A 24,418-nucleotide genomic window follows, 5' to 3' on the forward strand; every position below is an offset into this window, starting at 1 on the left:
AATACTTGACCTCTAGCGTATTATGAGAACAAGTCTTTGGGTCCGCTTTGAGAATGCGGAGTGGAAAGCCTGAATGGCCGACTGGTCTACGCCGCTGCTCTCTAGTCGCAGTCCACTTCTTTAGGCATGTGATCAAATCGCGCTTCTCACGAAGATGTTTTTCTTGGATACCGGAAACTGACTCCCTCCTCCCTGAAGTCTATACCAATTGTTGACTTGTAGCATATTACGCGAGCAAGTCGTTGGGTCTGCTAAAGACAGCGGAGAGCAACATGTACAGCACAATTCAGGATGGCAAGCGGTCTAACGCGCTGTGTTCAGGCCGTAGAGTACTTGTGTGGGCGTAGGTTCGAATCCCACTTCTGGCACAGCACTTTTTCTAGGATATCGAATAATTCCTTCTCTCTGAATTCATCACCAGTACATGACTTGCTGCTTATTACGCGAAAAAGTCTTTGGGCCTTCTTAAGAAGCGGAGAGCAACATTAGCAATACAAGTCACGGTGGCCGAACGGTTTGGCTCGCAGTCCACTCCTGTGGGCACAGGTTCGAATCCTGCAGTTGACATAGTTTCTTTTCTTTGAAATTGGAAACTGGATTAAGCCACTCTGAATTCTTCACCAATGCTTGACTTGTAACTTATTAGGTGAACAATTCGTTGGGTCTGCTGAAGAAAGCGGAGTGCAAAATCCGCAGCACATGTCAGGGTGGCGCAGTGGTTTAAAGCTCTGAGTTGAGGCCGCAGTCCACTTCTGTGGACGTGTGTTCGAATCCCTCTTCAGACATCGCTTTTGTTCTTTGTTACCGGAAATTGAATACCCAAGTCTAATTCATCACCAAATCATGAGTTACAGCATAATACGCGAACAAGTCGTTGGGTTTGCTTAAGAAAGCGGAGAGAAACAACAACGCAAGTAAGAATTGCGCAGCGGTCTAAGGCGCTGCATTCATGTCGAAGTTCACTTCTGTGGGCGTGGGTTCGAATCGCACTTCAGACGTCGGTTTTTTTCTTGGAGAAGGAAATTGAATTACCCAATTCTAATTCATCACAAAGCTTGAGTTATAGCATAATAAGCGACAAGTCGTTGGGTCTGCTTAAGAAGCGGAGAGCAACATTAGCAATACACGTCAGGGTGGCCGCGCGGTATAAACTGTTGCGTTCTGTTCGCAGTCCACTTCTGTGGGCGTGGGCACGAATCCCAGTTCAGACATCGCTTGTTTTCTTGGATAAGGTAATTGAAGTACTCCACTGGAATTCATCATCTACGCTTGCCTTGTAGCTTATTACGCGAACAAGTCGTTGGGTTTCTTATGAAAGCGGAGAGAAACAACAACGCAAGTCAGAATTGTCGAGCAGTCTAAGGGGGTGCATTCATGTCGAAGTCCACTTCTGTGGCGCGGGTTCGAATCACACTTCAGACGTCGCTTTTTTCTTGGTTACCGGAAATTGAATACTCAACTTTAATTCATCACCAAAGCTTGAGTTATAGCATAAAACGCGAAAAACTCGTTGCGTCTGCTTAAGAAAGCGGAGAGCAACATTAGCAGTACAAGTCAGGGTGGACGAGCGGTATAAGGCGCTGTGTTCTGTTCGCAGTCCACTCCTGTCGGCAAAGGTTCGAATCCTTTTTCTGACATAGTTTCTTTCCTTTGATACTGGGAACTGGATTAATCCACTGTGAATTCATCACCTATACTTGACTTGTGGTTTATTAGCCGAACAATTCGTTGAGCCTGCGTTAGAAAGCAGAGAGCATAATCCGCAGTACAAGTCAGGGTGGCCAAGCGGTCTTATGGCCCTGCGTTCAGGCCGCAGTGCACTTCTGTGGGCGTGGGTTCGAATCCCAATTTAGACATCGCTTTCTTTTCTTGGATAAGGAAATTTAATTACTCCACTCGAATTCATCAGCTCTGCTTGCCTTGTAGCTTATTACGCGAACAATTCGTTGGGTCCGCTTTGAGAAGGCGGAGAGGAACAGCAACACAAGCCTGATGGCCGACTGGTCTACGGCGCTGCTCTCTGGTCGCAGTTCCCGCTTCTGGCATATCTTCTTTTCTTTGATACCGGAAACTGAATTACTCCACTCTGAATTCAGCACTAATACTTGACTTGTAGCTTATTAGGAGAACAAGTCGTTGGGTCCGCTTTGAGAAGGCGGAGAGGAACAGCAACAAAAGCCTGATTGGCAGCCTGGTCTACGGCGCTGCTCTCTGTTCGAATCCCACTTCAGACATCGCTTTTGTTCTTGGTTACCAGAAATTGAATACTCAAGTCTAATTCATCACCAAAGCTTGAGTTATAGCATAATACGCGAACAAGTCTTTGCGTCTGCTTAAGAAAGCGGAGAGCAACATTAGCAATACAAGTCAGGGTGGCCGAGCGGTACAAAGCGCAGCGTTCTGTTCGCAGTCCACTCCTGTGGGCACAGGTTCGAATCCTGCTTCTGATATAGTTTCTTTTCTTTAATACTGGTAACTGGATTAATCCACTCTGAATTCATCACCTATACTTGACTTGTGGTTTATTATCCGAACAATTCGTTGAGCCTGCTTTAGAAAGCAGAGAGCAAAATCCGCAGCACAAGTCAGGGTGGCCAAGCGGTCTTATGCCCTGCGTTCAGGCCGCAGTGCACTTCGGTGGGCGTGGGTTCGAATCCCAATTTAGACATCGCACTTTTTCTTGGATAAGGAAATTTAATTACTCCACTCGAATTCATCAGCTCTGCTTGCCTTGTAGCTTATTACGCGAACAAGTCGTTGGGTCGGCTTTGAGAAGGCGGAGAGGAACAGCAACAAAAGCCTGATTGGCAGCCTGGTCTACGGCGCTGCTCTCTGGTCGCAGTCCACTTCTTTAGGCGTGGGATCAAATCCCGCTGCTCAAGCACATTTTTTCTTGGATACCGGAAACTGACTCCCTCCTCTCTGAAGTCTACACCAATACATGACTTGTAGCTTATTACGCGAGCAAGTCGTTGGGTCTGCTAAAGGCAGCGGAGAGAAACAACGACGAAAGTAAGTTCTGCCAAGCGGTCTAAGGCGCTGCATACATTTCGAAGTCCACTTCTGTGGGCGTGGGTTCGAATCACACTTGAGACATCGCCTTTTTTCTTGGATACCGCAAATTGAATTACTCAACTCATCACCAAAGCTTGAGTTATAGTATAATACGCGAACAACTCGTTGGGTCTGCTTAAGAAGCGGAGAGCAATATTAGCAATACACGTCAGGGTGACCAAGCGGTATAAAGCGCTGCGTTCTCTTCACAAGTCCACTCCTCTGGGCTTTCCTTTGATACTGGTAACTGGATTAATCCACTCTGAATTCATCACCAATACTTGACTTATAGCGTATTAGGAGAAAAATCGTTGGGTTCGCTTTGAGAAGGCGGAGAGGAACAGCAACACAGGTCTGAATGGCCGACTGGTCTGCGGCGCTGATTTCATGTCGAAGTCCACTTCAGGCATCGCATTTTTTCTTGGATACCGGAAATTGAATTACTCAACTCTAATTCATCACCAAAGCTTGTGTTATAGCATAATACGCGAACAAGTCGTTGGGTCTGCATAGAGAAAGCGGACAGGTCTAAGGTGCAAAAATTATGGAAAATAACCAATACTAAAGTCGAAATCCATTGTTTATGTGTTTAGGTCCACGTTCAGTCCGCCTCTGTAGTGTAGTGGTTAGCGTGATTAGCTGCCACCCTCGGAGGCACGGGTTCGATTCCCGGCTCTGCCACGAAATTTGAAAAGTGGTATGAGGGCTGGAACGGGGTCCACTCAGCCTCGGGAGGTCAACTGAGTAGAGGTGGGTTCGATTCCCACCTCAGCCATCCCACTTCTCCTCCAGGCGAATGCCGGAATGGTACCTAACATAAGGCCACGGCCGCTTCCTTCCCTCTTCCTTGCCTATCCCTTCCAATCTTCCCATCCCTCCACAAGGCCCCTGTTCAGCATAGCAGGTGAGGCCGCCTGGGCGAGGTACTGGTCATTCTCCCCAGTTGTATCCCCAACCAAGAGTCTGAAGCTCCAGGACACTGCCCTTGAGGTGGTAGAGGTGGGATCCCTCGCTGTGTCCGAGGGAAAAGCCGACCCTGGAGGGTAAACAGATGATGATGATGACGAGCGCAAAACGTTGGGTCTGCTTAAGATGATGATGATGAGGTCCACGTTCAGTCTCCATTGAGACAGGAGTGTTGAATACACTGCTTTTGGCTGATTGTGACAGTCTCAATGACGGCCGAAATCGTGTACATCATAGTGCGATGGGTAAATACATATAATTATTACATTTTTTGGAAAGAATCAAATAATCCCCAGTCTATTCTAGCCTCCACAAGGACAAAGTTTTACTCGAAAATTAAATAATCTTGAACTTGAAATCAGATATATCTAAATAACTCCAAAACACCATAATAGGTCGTAAAATCAACATCTCACAAAGAAATCAATAAGCAATCACTTCACACTTACCTAACTGGTAATACAAGTACTAAAGGTAAACGTTCAGAAACTATTCGGGCAATGCCGGGTACTACAGCTAGTTCTAAAATAAATTTTATTTGTAAAACATATTACAGGTGTTGTTTAAAATTGTTCCTATCCTACAGCATGTCCTAAATTATCTAGTAGTAATAATGTTGATGTGTATTGACTTAGAACTAAGGCGAGGTGGACGTTCGAGAATAAATATCACAAGATTTTAATCAATCAATCAATCAATACTGATCTGCATTTAGGGCAGTCGCCCAAGTAGCAGATTCCCTATCTGTTGCTTTCCTAGCCTTTTCCTAAATGATTTCAAAGAAATTGGAAATTTATTGAACATCTCCCTTGGTAAGTTATTCCAGTCCCTAACCCCCCTACCTATAAATGAATATTTGCCCCATTTTGTACTCTTGAATTCCAACCTTATCTTCATATTGTGATCTTTCCTACTTTTATAAACGCCATTCAAACTTATTCGTCTACTAATGTCATTCCACGCCATCTCTCCGCTGACAGCTCGGAACATACCACTTAGTCGAGCAGCTCTTCTTCTTTCTCTCAATTCTTCCCAAACCAAACATTGCAACATTTTTGTAACGCTACTCCTTTGTCGGAAATCACCCAGAACAAATCAGGTGCTTTTCTTTGGATTTTTTCTAGTTCTTGAATCAGGTAATCCTGGCGAGGGTCCCATACACTGGAACCATACTCTAGTTGGGGTCTTACCAGAGAATTATATGCACTCTCCTTTACATCCTTACTGCAACCCCTAAACACCCTCATAACCATGTGCAGAGATCTGTACCCTTTATTTACAATCCCATTTATGTGATTACCCCAATGAAGATCTTTCCTTATATTAACACCTAGATACTTACAATGATCCCCAAAAGGAACTTTCACCCCATCAACGCAGTAATTAGAACTGAGAGGACTTTTCCTATTTGTGAAACTCGCAACCTGACTTTTAACCCCGTTTATCAACATACCATTGCCTGCTGTCCATCTCACAACATTATCGAGGTCACGTTGCAGTTGCTCACAATCTTGTAACTTATTTATCACTCTATAGAGAATAATCATCCGCAAAAAGCCTTACAACCGATTCCACTCCTTTACTCACAGCATTTATATATATAAGAAAGCATAAAGGTCCGATAATACTGCCTTGAGGAATTCCCCTCTTAATTATTACAGAGTCAGATAAAGCTTCACCTACTCTAATTCTCTGAGATCTATTTTCTAGAAATATAGCAACCCATTCAGTCACACTTTTGTCTACCCCAATTGCACTCATTTTTGGCAGTAGTCTCCCATGATCCACCCTATCAAATGCTTTAGACAGGTCAATCACGATACAGTCCATTTGACCTCCAGAATCCAAGATATCTGCTATATCTTGCTGGAATCCTACAAGTTGAGCTTCAGTGGAATAACCTTTCCTAAAACCGAATTGCCTTCTATCGAACCAGTTATTAATTTCACAAACATTTCTAATATAATCAGAAAGAATGCCTTCCCAAAGCGTACATACAATGCATGTCAAACTTACTGGCCTGTAATTTTCAGCTTTATGTCTATCACCCTTTCCTTTATACACAGGGGCTACTATAGCTCCTTCGACCAAACAATAATCAAATAAGTACTTCAGATATGGTACTATATCCCAACCCATTCTCTTTAGTATATCCCCAGAAATCTGATCAATTCCAGCCGCTTTTCTAGTATTCAACTTTTGTATCTTATTGTAAATGTCATTGTTATCATATGTAAATTTTAATACTTCATTGGCCTTAGTCTCAGCCTCTGTCTCGACATTATCCTTGTAACCAGCAATCTTTACATACTTCTGCCTTGTTCTCCCCTTGTTCATTAATTATTCCTGGAATGTCCTTCTTGGAACCTGTTTTTGCCTTAAAATACCTATACATACACTTTCATTTTTCACTAAAATTTATATGACTGCCAGTTATGCTTGCCATCATGTTATCCTTAGCTGCCTTCTTTGCTAGATTCAATTTCCTAGTAAGTTCCTTCAATTTCTCCTTACTTCCACTGCCATTTCTAACTCTATTTCTTTCCAGTCTGCACCTCCTTCTTAGTCTCTTTATTTATCTATTATAATAAGGTGGGTCTTTACCATTCCTTACCACCCTTAAAGGTACAAACCTGTTTTCGCATTCCTCAACAATTTCTTTAAACCCATCCCAGAGCCTGTTTACATTTTTATTTACCGTTTTACACCGATCATAGTTACTTTTTAGAAACTGCCTAATGCCTGCTTTATCAGCCATATGGTACTGCCTAACAGTCCTACTTTTAAGACCTTCCTTTCTATCACATTTATTTTGAAATACGACAAAAACAGCTTCATGATCACTAATACCATCTATTACTTCAGTTTCCCTATAGAGCTCATCTGGTTTTATCAGCACGACATCCAGGATATTTTTCCCTCTGGTTGGTTCCATCATTTTCTGAATCAGCTGTCCTTCCCATATTAACTTATTTGCCATTTGTTGGTCATGCTTCCTGTCGTTCGCATTTCCTTCCCAATTGACATCTGGCAAATTCAGATCTCCCGCTACAATCACATTTGTTTCCATGTCGTTTCCCACATAGCTGACTATCCTATCAAATAATTCCGAATCCGCGTCAGTGCTACCCTTTTCCGATCTGTACACTCCAAATATATCAAGTTGCCTATTATCTTTAGAAATGAGCCTTACACCTAGAATTTCATGTGTCTGATCTTTAACTTTTTCGTAGCTTACAAATTCTTCTTTCACCAGAATGAACACTCCCCCTCCCACCATTCCTATCCTATCTCTACGATACACACTCCAGTGCCGTGAGAAAATTTCTGCATCCATTATATCATTTCTCAGCCATGATTCAATTCCTATTACAATATCTGGTAAATATATGTCAATTAAATTACTTAATTCTATTCCTTTCTTTACAATACTTCTACAGTTCAACACTGACAATTTTATGTCATCCCTACTTGATTTCCGGTTCCCTGTTCCCTTATCACCGCTCCCTAGGCCATTCCGTTTCCCTGAATGTACCTCCCTATTACCCTTCCAAACAAATTTCCTAACTTATACGTACCACTGCGGTTTAAATGAAGGCCATCCGAGCGCAGATCCCTATCTCCTACCCACCCATTAGGATCTAGAAATTTCACTCCCAGTTTCCGACATACCCACTCCATAGTCTCATTTAAATCCCCAATCACCCTCCAGTCAGTATCTCTCCTACACAGTATTCCACTAATAACAATCTCCGCTTTCTTAAATTTCATCCGTGCTGCATTTACCAGATCCCACACATCTCCAACTATGTTGGTACTTATATCAGCTTGCCTTACGTTGTTGGTACCAACGTGAAACACTACCACCTTCTCCTTCCCCTCCTCCCTCTCTTCTACTTTCCTCAACATCTGCCTCAACCTAATTCCTGGATAACATTCTACCCAAGTTCCCTTTCCTTCACACACTTTCACCACGTGTCTAACGATGGAATCCCCCATTACCAGAGCCTCAACCCTACCCACCTCATTTGATCCCCTCCCCTCCTGGTCAGCCCTATCCTTCCTGATAGCTGCAGAAGCTACTTCCTCCTCGCTTTTCTCCTTCCCATGACCCTGTTCCACCAGTCTTTTCCTATCCTCTACTCTACATTTCCCTTTCCTACCTTTTCCCTCCCTCCTACTTCCACACATCTCAGCAACAGTTCCCTGTCCCTCATCTTCCCTCTGTTGTTCTACCTGGAGTGACTCGTACCGATTTCGCACAGGCACCTGTCCTGAATTCTGATCCTGAATAGAGCCTTTAGCCTGCAATCTCCTTCCCCTTAGAACATTAGACCACATGTCTTCTACAACTCCACCCTTTCCTTCCCCTCCCTCTTGTACACCTACTGTAACCTGTACATTTTGGAGGGAATGAATCCTATCTTCCTTCCTGTCTTCTGTGAGAATCCTAATTATCTCCCTCAAACTTTCCAACTCCTCCCTCATACCCCTCAATGCCTCGCCACACCCACAGTAAGTACACTAGCGCTCCTTAGCCATTCTTTACGGAAAAAATGAAATTAAATATAAAATAACTTATTTGCAAAAAATAAACGAACGGAGGGATATATTGTCTGGGATAGTACACAACAATAAGGTAATTAATATACGACTACACTACAATACTAATTAATCGTGCTCAATTTTTTATCTTATAACCCCTAACAGGATAAAAACTGCTGTTAATTACTGAATATCGAAAGTAATACACAAGAACTACACAATTCCAAACTGCAACTAATTACAACAACAGTATTTTAGTAAGAGTTTCTACGGATGCCTCTACTACACCAGTACTACACAAATATTTTACAATAATAAAATAAGCACACTAAATCAATCAATCAATACTGATCTGCATTTAGGGCAGTCGCCCAGGTGGCAGATTCCCTATCTGTTGCTTTCCTAGCCTTCTCCGAAATGATTTCAAAGAAATTGGAAATTTATTGAACATCTCCCTTGGTAAGTTATTCCAATCCCTAACTCCCCTTCCTATAAATGAATATTTGCCCCAGTTTGTCCTCTTGAATTCCAACTTTATCTTCATATTGTGATCTTTCCTACTTTTATAGACGCCATTCAAACCTATTCGTCTACTAATGTCATTCCATGCCATCTCTCCGCTGACAGCTCGGAACATACCACTTAGTCGAGCAGCTCTTCTTCTTTCTCTCAATTCTTCCCAACCCAAACATTGCAACATTTTTGTAACGCTACTCTTTTGTCGGAAATCACCCAGAACAAATCGAGCTGCTTTTCTTTGGATTTTTTCCAGTTCTTGAATCAGGTAATCCTGGTGAGGGTCCCATACACTGGAACCATACTCTAGTTGGGGTCTTACCAGAGACTTATATGCACTCTCCTTTACATCCTTACTACAACCCCTAAACACCCTCATAACCATGTGCAGAGATCGGTACCCTTTATTTACAATCCCATTTATGTGATTACCCCAGTGAAGATCTTTCCTTATATTAACACCTAGATACTTACAATGATCCCCAAAAGGAACTTTCACCCCATCAACGCAGTAATTAAAACTGAGAGGACTTTTCCTATTTGTAAAACTCACAACCTGACTTTTAGCCCCATTTATCAACATACCATTGCCTGCTGTCCATCTCACAATATTTTCGAGGTCACGTTGCAGTTGCTCACAATCTTGTAACTTATTTATCACTCTATAGAGAATAACATCATCCGCAAAAAGCCTTACAACCGATTCCACTCCTTTACTCACAGCATTTATATATATAAGAAAGCATAAAGGTCCGATAATACTGCCTTGAGGAATTCCCCTCTTAATTATTACAGAGTCAGATAAAGCTTCACCTACTCTAATTCTCTGAGATCTATTTTCTAGAAATATAGCAACCCATTCAGTCACTCTTTTGTCTAGTCCAATTGCACTCATTTTTGCCAGTAGTCTCCCATGATCCACCCTATCAAATGCTTTAGACATGTCAATCGCGATACAGTCCATTTGACCATTCTAATAGGATATTACTCGTATACTATTAGTAGTATAATAGACGGGTTCGGCGGCCTCCTCCTCCTCCGGCTCTCGGAAGAGGCCTCCTCCTCAGCCAGTGGCCTCCTCCTCCTCCTCCTCAGCCAGTGGCCTCCCAGTGGCCACCTCCTCCTCCTCCTCAGCCAGTGGCCTCCCAGTGGCCTCCTCCACCTCAGCCAGAGGCCTCTTCCAGTGCTGCCAACTTAACCTAACTAGCGCGAGATAAACAAAGCCACGTGCTTTTTGACAGACAACAACGCACCGCTAACCTCAGTACTGCCATCTTGACGGGCCTAAACCTCAGTAGTGCCAACTTAACCTCACAAGTGCGAGGTAAACAAAGCCACGTGCTTTTTGACAGCCACGTGCTTTTTGACAGATTTGTAAACAAAGCCACGTGCTTTTTGACAGCTGTCATCGACAACAACGCATCGCAAACCTCAGTACTACCATCTTGACGGGCCTAAACCCCAGTAGTGCCAACTTAACCTAACTAGCATGAGGTAAACAAAGCCACGTGTTTTTTGACAGCCACGTGCTTTTTGACAGATTTGTAAACAAAGCCACGTGCTTTTTGACAGACAACAACGCATCGCTAACCTCAGTACTGCCATCTTGACGGGAATAAACCTCGGTGGTACCAACTTAACCCAACTAGCGAGAGGTAAACAAAGCCACGTGCTTTTTGACAGCCACGTGCTTTTTGACAGCTGTCATCCGCCATCTTTAAACTACAGAGCGCTGTGCTGCCCTCTTGCGTCACCTGTCATCGGCAGTGCTGCCATCTTGGCGGGCCTAAACCTTAGTGCTACCAACTTAACCTCACTAGCTCGAGATAAACAAATCCACGTGCTTTTTGACAGCCACGTGCTTTTTTGACAGCTGTCATCCGCCATCTTTAATCCATAGAGCACAGTGCTGCTCTCTTTAGCTACTTACCTTCGAAATGTGGTGGCGGATAATTTGAAAAATGCTTTTTGACAGCAGCCATCTTGCATCGCAAACCTCAGTGCTGCCCTCTTTAGCTAGATACCTGTGGTAGCAGACAATTCCACGTGACAGCAGCCATCTTTAATCAAGAGAGCACCGTGCTGCCCTCTATGTGGTGGCGGCAAATTGAAAAATTCCACGTGCTCTTGTTTGGAAACAAACTCACGTGCTTTTTTGACAGCTACCATCCACCATCTTTAATCAACAGAGCGCAGTGCTGTACTCTTTAGCTAGATACCTTTGAAATGTGGTGGCGGCAATTTGAAAAATTCTATGTGCTCTTGTTGGGAAACAAAGCCACGTGCTTTTTTTTGACAGCTGTCATCCGCCATCTTTAATCAATAGAGCACCGTGCTGCTATCATGCGGGCAATTTCATCACCTATCACCCGCCATCTTTAATCTACAGAACACCGTGCTGCCCTCTTTATGGCTACTACCTTAAGCATGTAGTAGCGGGCAATTTGAAAAGTTCTGTTAGCTATCATCCGCCATCTTTAATCAAGAGAGCACCGTGCTGCCATCTTTAGCTAGATACCTTTGAAATGTGGTGGCGGCAAATTGAAAAATTCCACATGCTCTTGTTTGGAAACAAACTCACGTGCTTTTTGACAGCTACCATCCGCCATCTTTAATCAACAGAGCATAGTGCTGCCCTCTTTAGTTTGAAATGTGGTGGCGGCAAATTCCACATGCTCTTGTTTGGTAAACATAGCCACGTGCGGCTATCATCCGCCATCTTTAATCCAGAGAGCACCGTGCTGCCCTCTTTATCGCAGTAGATGTAAATTCGTCACCTGTCATACGCAGTGCTGCTATCTTTAGCTAGATACCTTTGAAATGTGGTGGTGGATAATTTAAAAAGAAAAATTCTACAGCAGTCCTCTCTCGACGCTAATTGCATAAGATGGCGGCTATACATGACTCCTTAAGGGTGCTTACGCAAGATGGCTGCTATACACAGGTTCTTATGAGACGCCCTTGGGATGCTTGCGCAAGATGGTGGTTATACAAGGCTCCTTATGAGACACCCTAGTGATGCTTGCGCAAGATGGCGGTTGCTCTTATGAGGCGGCTTAAGGGTCCTTGCACAAGATGGCTAGAGACGCCCTAAGGATGCTTGCGCAAGATGGCGGACACAAGATGGCGGCTATACACGTCTCCTTATGAGACGCCCTTAAGGGCGTGGCGGTTGCTCTTATGAGGCGGCTTAAGGGTCCTTGCACAAGATGGCTAGAGACGCCCTAAGGATGCTTGCGCAAGATGGTGGACACAAGATGGCGGCTATACGTGTCGTGCTAGTTCGATTCATTAAATTTAGGGCTTAAATGCAAAATGTTAAATATCTCGAAAGCAGTGCACCGTAGAGCAAAACGGACAAAATTTTTCTGCCTAATACCTAGGTTCGCAGTATGAGGAACAAGAAAATCATAGTCTAATGATGGGATCAACGGTTCGGTTCCTACTTAGGCCCTTTGGCATTTGCTCTGTTTTAGCTTGTATTGAAGCGAGTCTTCGTAACATGATCAGGTTTAGCTATGGTAGAGAGTATAACGTGCCGTGCAGGTTCGATTCATTAAATTTGGAGGCTTAAATGCAAAATGTTAAATATCTCGAAAACGATGCATCGTAGAGCAAAACGGACAAATTTTTTTTCGCCTAATACGTAGGTTCGTAGTATCAGGAACAAGAAAAAACATAGTCTAATGATGAGATCAACGGTTCGATTCCTACTTAAGCCCTTTGCCATTCGCAGCTATCTATTTCTACAAGATGGTGGCTGCTCTTATGAGAAACAAGATGCCTTGAGACGTCCTAGGGATGCTTACGCAAGATGGCAGACACAAAATGGTGACTATACATAGCTCCTTATGAGACGGCCTAGGGGTGCTCGCACAAGATGGTGGCTACTCTTATGAAGAAAGCTAACTTAGAGGCTACTGCGCAAGATAACAGCTGCTGTTATGCATGTGGTGGAGGGCAATTTGAAATTCTATGTGCTTAATCAACAGAGCACCCTGCTGCCCTCTTTAGCTGAAATGTGGTGGTGGATAATTTGAAAAATTCTTTTGACAGCTATCATCTTTAAACAAAGGCGACTGTACATAGGCTGTTAAGGCCTTATCATTCTCCTCCTCCTCCTCCTCCTCCTCCTCCTCCTCTACCTCCTCCTCCGCCTCTTATGTCAAGGCATAGCTTTATATCGAACAAGTTTAAACCTGCATCGCGAAGGCAAGCGTGTGCAGCGATAACATTATTGTGCATGTTTAGACTTTCGAAACATAAGAAGAGTAGAATCAAACGCTGTACTCGATACGACATGTGATCAGAACATTGATTGATGCGTTCAGAAAACAAAATAAGTGATCAAGACTAGAATCGAACAATGTACTCAATACATCATGTGTTTAGAATAAGTCATCGCTTGTTCTAAGAAGATCAGATTGAAACATAACAAGACTAGAATAGAACACTGTAATCGATGTTGTTAACTTCAACATGTGATCAGAACATTGATTGATGTGTTCAGAACACAAAATAAGTGATCATGACTAGAATCGAACACTGTACTCGATACAACATGTGATCAGAACATTGATCGATGTGTTCAGAACACGAAATAAGTGATCAAGACTAGAATCGAACGCTGTACTCAATACAACATGTGTTTAGAACATGTTAGGGGGTACCCTCGTTCTAAGAAGATCAGAATGAAACATAACAAGACTAGAATCGAACACTGTAATCGATGTAGTTAACCTCAACATATGATCAGAACATTGTTTGATGTGTTCAGAGCAAAAGTACAATTTTGATGATTTGCGCAGCTAACTCGCTCGGTAAACGATATAGCCAAAGTATAACTTCAAATTATTTACCTTCCATCATTCGTCTTGTGTGTAAAAATCAGTCGAACAAGTTATCGCATAAACATGGCTGAAAAAAAATCGTGATAGGGTATGGAACCCAGGGGTTACATCTTATCAGAAGGGCAAAAAGGATGAAAGGACTCTTCCTCCTCCTTACCGCACATTCCTTGGCTAAAGGGCTAATGGGCTAAAGGGCTAATGGGCTAAAGGGCTAAAGGGCTAAAGGGCTAAAGGGCTAAAGGGCTAAAGGTGCAACAACCTCATCGATCGCTATCAGCAAGAACGCTTGTACTTTGTTAAGTGTAGAAAATTAATCTTTATTGGTAAATGGTTTTATGTTCAGAACAAGGAATGGAACCTAGGGGTTACGTCTTACCTAATAAAATCCCCGAGGTGCGATGAGTTACGTTTTTCGAACTAGTGTTTGGAACACTGAACTTTTCAAGATGGCAAGAGTGAGGTTAGCAATGTTTTGTTGTTGGATTTTAAATTCCGCGCTACAACATGCATAAGGTGGCAGCCCTTGAGGTTTACTCCCGTAAAGAGGGCAAGAGTGAGGTTAGCAATGTTCCGTTGTTGGATTTTTAAAATTCCCCGCTATAACATGCAAAAGGTGGCAGCCTTGAGGTTTACCGCCGTAAAGATGGCAGCAGTGAGGTTAGCGACGCTCTATTGTCCTTCAAAGTGAGGTTAGGGTTCGTCAAGAAGACAGCTGTCAAAAAAGCACGTGGCTATGTTTACCAAACAAGAGCACGTGGTCGTGACGTCACGGTCGCGTAATCAATCCTTAGCTCGACGTCGCTAAGAGCAGCATTAGGATTAGCTATTCTTAAAAGTCTTGTGAACAGAGCAGCAGTATGAATTGCTATGTTTCAAAGCGTGTACACATTACCTATCGATTTTGCATGCAACAAATATTGTACTAAACTTCTCCCGCTAGATTGTGCTGCTATCTTAGCATAACCTGTACGCATGTACTTAAAGTACAAAGAATAGCCATGTTTCAAAGCGTGTACACATTACTTATTGATTTTGCATGTATCGACTCTCGTACTAAACTTCTGCAGGTAGATTGTGCTGCTATCTTAGCATAACTTATACGCATGAACTTAAAGTACAGAGAATAGCTATGTCTCAAAGCGTGTACACATTACTTATTGATTTTGCATGCATTGACTCTCGTACTAAACTTCTTCCTCTAGATTGTACTGCTATCTTAGCATAACTTATACACATGAACTTAAAAGTAGAAAGAATAGCCATGTTTCAAAGCGTGTACACATTACTTATTGATTTTGCATGCATCAAATATCGTACTAAACTCCTTCCGCTAGATTGTGCTGCTATCTTAACACAACCTATACGCATGACCTTAAAGTAAAAAGAATAGCCATGTTTCAAAGTGTGTACACATCACCTATCGATTTGCATGTATTGACTCTCGTACTAAACTCCTTCCGCTAGATCGTGCTGCTATCTTAGCATAACCAATACGCATGACCTTAAAGTAAAAAAGAATATCCATGTTTCAAATTGTGTACACATTACCTATCGACTTTGCATGCAACAAATATTGTACTAAACTCCTTCCGCTAGGTTGTGCTGCTATCTTAGCATAACCTGTACGCATGTACTTAAAGTACAAAGAATAGCCATGTTTCAAAGCGTGTACACATTACTTATTGATTTTGCATGCATCAAATCTCGTACTAAATTTATTCCGCTAGATTGTGCTGCTATCTTAGCATAACCTATACCAATGAACTTAAAGTACAATGATTAGTCATGTTTCAAAGCGTGTACACATCAACTATCGAATTTGCATGTATCGACTCTCGTACTAAACTTCTGCAGGTAGATTGTGCTGCTATCTTAGCATAACTAAGACGCATGAACTTAAAGTACAAAGAATAGCTATGTCTCAAAGCATGTACACATTACCTATCGATTTTACAAGCATCGACTCTCGTACTAAACTTCTTCCGCTAGATTGTGCTGGTATCTTAGCATAACCTATACGCATGGCCTTAAGGTACAAAGAATAGCCATGTTTCAAAGCGTGTACACATTACCTATCGATTTTGCATGCATTGACTCTCGTACTAAACTTCTTCCGCTAGATTCTGCTGGCATCTTAGCATAACTTATACACATGAACTTAAAAGTACAAAGAATAGTCATGTTTCAAAGCATGTACACATTACCTATGGATTTTGCATGCATTGACTCTCGTACTAATCTCCTCCCGCTAGATTGTGCTGCTATCCTAGCATAACCTATACGCATGACCTTAAAGTAAAAAGAATAGCCATGTTTCAAAGTGTGTACACATCACCTATCGATTTGCATGCAACAAATATCGTACTAAACTTCTTCCGCTAGATTGTGCTGCTATCTTAGCATAACTAAGATGCATGAACTGAAAGTACGAAGAATAACCATGTTTTAAAGTGTGTACTCATTACTTATCGATTTTACATACATCGACTCTCGTACTAAACTTCTTGCGCTAGATTGTGCCGCTATCTTAGCATAACCTGTACGCATGAACTTAAAGTACAAAGAATAGCCTTGTTTCGAAGCGTTTACACATTACCTAATGATTTTGCACGAAACGACTATCATACTAAACATTTCCCACTAGATTGTGCTAAAATCATGTAAGTGTGCTGCTATCTTAGCATAACCTATCGATTTTACATGCATCTACTATCGTACTAGACTTCTTCCGCTAGAGCATGTAGCAATCGCTTTTGAGTATCCCTAACCCATGTGCATGAACTTAAAGCATAAAGATGAGCTATGTTCTAAAGCGTGTACACATCACCTATCGATAATGTATGTATCGAATATCGTACTAAACTTCTCCTGCTAGAGCGTACGAGTATCGCTTGTGCGTGCACGAACTTAAAGCATAAAGAATAGCAATGTATAAAAATCTTGTAAACAAAGCAGCAGCATTACGTATAGTTAAGATTAAATGCGTGCACACATCATGTATCCATGACGCACACAGTACTAAACTTATTTCATTAGAATGTACAAAGTTCGCATGTGTTTGTGCTGCTATCTTAGCATAGCCTATGTGAATGAACTTAAACCTTAAAGAATAGTGATGTATAAAAATCTTGTGAACATAGCAGAGTGTTAACTACGTAGGTGTAGACATTGAACTTTACATGCTGAGGCAGCATACTACGTGACCGTGACGTCACGACCACGTGCTCTTGTTTGGTAAACATAGCCACGTGCTTTTTTGACAGCTGTCTTCTTGACGAACCCTAACCTCACTTTGAAGGACAATAGAGCGTCGCTAACCTCACTGCTGCCATCTTTACGGCGGTAAACCTCAAGGCTGCCACCTTTTGCATGTTATAGCGGGGAATTTTAAAAATCCAACAACGGAACATTGCTAACCTCACTCTTGCCCTCTTTACGGGAGTAAACCTCAAGGGCTGCCACCTTATGCATGTTGTAGCGCGGAATTTAAAATCCAACAACAAAACATTGCTAACCTCACTCTTGCCATCTTGAAAAGTTCAGTGTTCCAAACACTAGTTCGAAAAACGTAACTCATCGCACCTCGGGGATTTTATTAGGTAAGACGTAACCCCTAGGTTCCATTCATTGTTCTGAACATAAAACCATTTACCAATAAAGATTAATTTTCTACACTTAACAAAGTACAAGCGTTCTTGCTGATAGCGATCGATGAGGTTGTTGCACCTTTAGCCCTTTAGCCCTTTAGCCCTTTAGCCCTTTAGCCCATTAGCCCTTTAGCCCATTAGCCCTTTAGCCCATTAGCCCTTTAGCCAAGGAATGTGCGGTAAGGAGGAGGAAGAGTCCTTTCATCCTTTTTGCCCTTCTGATAAGATGTAACCCCTGGGTTCCATACCCTATCACGATTTTTTTCAGCCATGTTTATGCGATAACTTGTTCGACTGATTTTTACACACAAGACGAATGATGGAAGGTAAATAATTTGAAGTTATACTTTGGCTATATCGTTTACCGAGCGAGTTAGCTGCGCAAATCATCAAAATTGTACTTTTGCTCTGAACACATCAAACAATGTTCTGATCATATGTTGAGGTTAACTACATCGATTACAGTGTTCGATTCTAGTCTTGTTATGTTTCATTCTGATCTTCTTAGAACGAGGGTACCCCCTAACATGTTCTAAACACATGTTGTATTGAGTACAGCGTTCGATTCTAGTCTTGATCACTTATTTCGTGTTCTGAACACATCGATCAATGTTCTGATCACATGTTGTATCGAGTACAGTGTTCGATTCTAGTCATGATCACTTATTTTGTGTTCTGAACACATCAATCAATGTTCTGATCACATGTTGAAGTTAACAACATCGATTACAGTGTTCTATTCTAGTCTTGTTATGTTTCAATCTGATCTTCTTAGAACAAGCGATGACATATTCTAAACACATGATGTATTGAGTACATTGTTCGATTCTAGTCTTGATCACTTATTTTGTTTTCTGAACGCATCAATCAATGTTCTGATCACATGTCGTATCGAGTACAGCGTTTGATTCTACTCTTCTTATGTTTCGAAAGTCTAAACATGCACAATAATGTTATCGCTGCACACGCTTGCCTTCGCGATGCAGGTTTAAACTTGTTCGATATAAAGCTATGCCTTGACATAAGAGGCGGAGGAGGAGGTAGAGGAGGAGGAGGAGGAGGAGGAGGAGGAGGAGAATGATAAGGCCTTAACAGCCTATGTATAGTCGCCTTTGTTTAAAGATGATAGCTGTCAAAAGAATTTTTCAAATTATCCACCACCACATTTCAGCTAAAGAGGGCAGCAGGGTGCTCTGTTGATTAAGCACATAGAATTTCAAATTGCCCTCCACCACATGCATAACAGCAGCTGTTATCTTGCGCAGTAGCCTCTAAGTTAGCTTTCTTCATAAGAGTAGCCACCATCTTGTGCGAGCACCCCTAGGCCGTCTCATAAGGAGCTATGTATAGTCACCATTTTGTGTCTGCCATCTTGCGTAAGCATCCCTAGGACGTCTCAAGGCATCTTGTTTCTCATAAGAGCAGCCACCATCTTGTAGAAATAGATAGCTGCGAATGGCAAAGGGCTTAAGTAGGAATCGAACCGTTGATCTCATCATTAGACTATGTTTTTTCTTGTTCCTGATACTACGAACCTACGTATTAGGCGAAAAAAATTTTGTCCGTTTTGCTCTACGATGCATCGTTTTCGAGATATTTAACATTTTGCATTTAAGCCTCCAAATTTAATGAATCGAACCTGCACGGCACGTTATACTCTCTACCATAGCTAAACCTGATCATGTTACGAAGACTCGCTTCAATACAAGCTAAAACAGAGCAAATGCCAAAGGGCCTAAGTAGGAACCGAACCGTTGATCCCATCATTAGACTATGATTTTCTTGTTCCTCATACTGCGAACCTAGGTATTAGGCAGAAAAATTTTGTCCGTTTTGCTCTACGGTGCACTGCTTTCGAGATATTTAACATTTTGCATTTAAGCCCTAAATTTAATGAATCGAACTAGCACGACACGTATAGCCGCCATCTTGTGTCCACCATCTTGCGCAAGCATCCTTAGGGCGTCTCTAGCCATCTTGTGCAAGGACCCTTAAGCCGCCTCATAAGAGCAACCGCCACGCCCTTAAGGGCGTCTCATAAGGAGACGTGTATAGCCGCCATCTTGTGTCCGCCATCTTGCGCAAGCATCCTTAGGGCGTCTCTAGCCATCTTGTGCAAGGACCCTTAAGCCGCCTCATAAGAGCAACCGCCATCTTGCGCAAGCATCACTAGGGTGTCTCATAAGGAGCCTTGTATAACCACCATCTTGCGCAAGCATCCCAAGGGCGTCTCATAAGAACCTGTGTATAGCAGCCATCTTGCGTAAGCACCCTTAAGGAGTCATGTATAGCCGCCATCTTATGCAATTAGCGTCGAGAGAGGACTGCTGTAGAATTTTTCTTTTTAAATTATCCACCACCACATTTCAAAGGTATCTAGCTAAAGATAGCAGCACTGCGTATGACAGGTGACGAATTTACATCTACTGCGATAAAGAGGGCAGCACGGTGCTCTCTGGATTAAAGATGGCGGATGATAGCCGCACGTGGCTATGTTTACCAAACAAGAGCATGTGGAATTTGCCGCCACCACATTTCAAACTAAAGAGGGCAGCACTATGCTCTGTTGATTAAAGATGGCGGATGGTAGCTGTCAAAAAGCACGTGAGTTTGTTTCCAAACAAGAGCATGTGGAATTTTTCAATTTGCCGCCACCACATTTCAAAGGTATCTAGCTAAAGATGGCAGCACGGTGCTCTCTTGATTAAAGATGGCGGATGATAGCTAACAGAACTTTTCAAATTGCCCGCTACTACATGCTTAAGGTAGTAGCCATAAAGAGGGCAGCACGGTGTTCTGTAGATTAAAGATGGCGGGTGATAGGTGATGAAATTGCCCGCATGATAGCAGCACGGTGCTCTATTGATTAAAGATGGCGGATGACAGCTGTCAAAAAAAAAAGCACGTGGCTTTGTTTCCCAACAAGAGCACATAGAATTTTTCAAATTGCCGCCACCACATTTCAAAGGTATCTAGCTAAAGAGTACAGCACTGCGCTCTGTTGATTAAAGATGGTGGATGGTAGCTGTCAAAAAAGCACGTGAGTTTGTTTCCAAACAAGAGCACGTGGAATTTTTCAATTTGCCGCCACCACATAGAGGGCAGCACGGTGCTCTCTTGATTAAAGATGGCTGCTGTCACGTGGAATTGTCTGCTACCACAGGTATCTAGCTAAAGAGGGCAGCACTGAGGTTTGCGATGCAAGATGGCTGCTGTCAAAAAGCATTTTTCAAATTATCCGCCACCACATTTCGAAGGTAAGTAGCTAAAGAGGGCAGCACTGTGCTCTATGGATTAAAGATGGCGGATGACAGCTGTCAAAAAAGCACGTGGCTGTCAAAAAGCACGTGGATTTGTTTATCTCGAGCTAGTGAGGTTAAGTTGGTAGCACTAAGGTTTAGGCCCGCCAAGATGGCAGCACTGCCGATGACAGGTGACGCAAGAGGGCAGCACAGCGCTCTGTAGTTTAAAGATGGCGGATGACAGCTGTCAAAAAGCACGTGGCTGTCAAAAAGCACGTGGCTTTGTTTACCTCTCGCTAGTTAGGTTAAGTTGGTACCACCGAGGTTTATTCCCGTCAAGATGGCAGTACTGAGGTTAGCGATGCGTTGTTGTCTGTCAAAAAGCACGTGGCTTTGTTTACAAATCTGTCAAAAAGCACGTGGCTGTCAAAAAACACGTGGCTTTGTTTACCTCATGCTAGTTAGGTTAAGTTGGCACTACTGGGGTTTAGGCCCGTCAAGATGGTAGTACTGAGGTTTGCGATGCGTTGTTGTCGATGACAGCTGTCAAAAAGCACGTGGCTTTGTTTACAAATCTGTCAAAAAGCACGTGGCTGTCAAAAAGCACGTGGCTTTGTTCACCTCGCGCTTGTGAGGTTAAGTTGGCACTACTGAGGTTTAGGCCCGTCAAGATGGCAGTACTGAGGTTAGCGGTGCGTTGTTGTCTGTCAAAAAGCACGTGGCTTTGTTTATCTCGCGCTAGTTAGGTTAAGTTGGCAGCACTGGAAGAGGCCTCTGGCTGAGGTGGAGGAGGCCACTGGGAGGCCACTGGCTGAGGAGGAGGAGGAGGTGGCCACTGGGAGGCCACTGGCTGAGGAGGAGGAGGAGGCCACTGGCTGAGGAGGAGGCCTCTTCCGAGAGCCGGAGGAGGAGGAGGCCGCCGAACCCGTCTATTATACTACTACTATTGTACAGTACACTACAGTAATTTTAAACTACTTTCAGACGTATCCTAATTACGATACCGGTACCGTACCGTATATCACTACTAAGCACAACAGAAATGAAATTTGCAAGAACTACTGTACTCAAAGATTACCAACGAAGCTAAATGCTTAGACAAATTATTATTAGTATTACGGTCTAATAGATACACGCGAAAGATAACACACGAATATAGCAGGCAAGATACGGCACTATCTAAATGTACTGTATCTATTCTACAATGTATCTACACTACACTACACTGCGTTTGGTTAAATGCTTAAGTATCGAAAGGATTGCCGTACACAAAGAAAAACACGAATATAACTGGCAAGATACTATCTAATATATTATACCTTATCTTCACTAGAATTCTACCGAAATGTGGTTATGTGATTATTACAGCTGGTGGGTTACTATTATTTTCCCTACTCCACGGGAAGGAGAATAAAAGTGTCCTTAAATTACGCCTACTGAAAAATACGAGGTTGTCTACAATAATTTCTCAAATATTTCTATCAAAACCACTACTACTACTACTACTCCAGGGACTTGAACTGCAATTACTGGGATATATGAACTTTATTATTATTAGCTAACCGCTCATAAATACTGAAAGATCGAGGGAGCGAAATATAAATTACGAATACTTTAACTACCTACTCAGAAGTACAAATGAATGGAATACAAGGTCAGCTTATATTTATTTCCTTGACTACGCTACACCCTTTGTTCACGACTGTAGCCAACAATGCAATATTTGAATATGAGGAGCGACAATAATCAATAACAATACGACTGTTAACTATTACCGTGTAATCTCTTTAACTTCTTTTTAAATGGAAGTTTACAGGAGTATCGTGTTTTTTTAATGTAATAAATTATTACCTTCGCGATAGTTTAACGGATATCTATACGAAATACCGGAGAAGTTGCTGCAAAAGTTACGGTACTATTCCTTATGATAATCTGCCTTTGTAAGTATAACCAACGAACCTACAGATATTTACAAATATTTTTAAAGTTAATATTATTACCTAAAGTATTTCCTAAACCTAAATTCGAAACAAGGTACACCTAGCTAGCCTACTTTACCTAGAAAACGTAATTTACTGAAGACCAACTGAATTACTTGTTACAAAATTTAAATAAATATCACTACTCCCAATTTCTACCAACAAGCACTAAACACCACTATATAAACAGCACTAAATGAATCAGATATACACAAAATTAAGCTATTTCAATAGGTTTTCACTACTTTATCACTACAATAATGCAAGAGCTCTCTCAACAGCCAACGTTCTCAAGCGCATCAAACAATGAAGGACATCCTCTTCATTATCCATGAATTGAAGCTGTTATTGAAACCAAGCCATTTAACATACAGTTTAATTCCACGACGTTGAATAACACGTTCGGTAAATAATGATCGGGATATTTTGTTTTCTGCAGTTCTTCGATGTAGAATCCTCCTTCAATAGGCTGTCCTCTGAGATTGCGAAGTAAATAAGTAAGCTTAACACTCCTAATCTGAAAAATGTCAGTGCTCCAGTTGAGGGTTTAGCCCTTTGCAAAGATAGACTTGTGTTTGCTGATGCGAACGATATCACCTTCTAAGTTTGATTGTTGTCGGCCGATTTCATTTGTATGGTGTATCATCGCGATGACGTAGGTGCGACGTGCTGGTTTATGTAGCAGGTGTGCGATGTTTGCCTTTAGAGGTGAGATCTTATCTTTACGAGCCATTACAGAATAATACCGACATGTTGTAATTCTCTCTCTATTTCTAGAATTTCTGATTCGTGACCAGTGTGACCAGCACCTTGTGATGATTTTAGAATTTGTGATCGTTCAACAAGTAAGTTTGGTTCATTCCAGTACCTCATGTTTACATACGGCAACAAAGGCTTGTAGATAATATTAAAACCACGTGCATTCGGAAACAGCTTAGAAATGAACTCACGATACTTGTAACTCTTATTTGCATTTACAGCTTCTGTTCTCTTGTAATTACGTCGTGTTGCGTCAATAGCAAAAATGTTGCTTCATATTTTTTGAGATCATCGTGTAAAATTATATCTTTGTCAGGTATTAATGAGAAAGGAAGTTCTAAGAGTCCTTTCGTAGGTTTATAGGTAACACCTTTTAAAATACCAAAATCGTTGCTATTAATCTTAACATTTGTATTTCCTATCCAGAAACAGTCGTCTTCACACCGAATACCGTAGGTGGTGTCAGTTTGTCCTGTAAAGAGTTTTTCCGTATAAGGTGCAGAGAGAGATCCATAGGTATCTTGAATAAAAATTCTAAGCTGTTTGCGATAATCTGGCTTGATCATAACCTCAGACAAAGTTGGTAGATCTTGTGTCGATGTACTAGGTGTTTCAGCAATAACATCTGTAGTTAAAAACTCAACACGCTTAGATGGTTAAGTATCGTTAAGTTCTTCTTCCTTATCCTGTTATTCTTTATCCTCTTCTTGATCCATATCATGTTTCTTCTCTTCCTCATCCTGCTTCTCCTATTCTTTATGCTTTTCTTGTTTGTTCTTTTCTTCTTCATGCTTCTTTTTGTTATATAATGTTTCTCATAGACACAAAACTTGTATTAGACTGCGGCAATGAAGTAGAAT

The sequence above is a fragment of the Anabrus simplex genome, chromosome X (assembly GCF_040414725.1).
Source record: "Anabrus simplex isolate iqAnaSimp1 chromosome X, ASM4041472v1, whole genome shotgun sequence".
Taxonomy (NCBI): domain Eukaryota; kingdom Metazoa; phylum Arthropoda; class Insecta; order Orthoptera; family Tettigoniidae; genus Anabrus; species Anabrus simplex.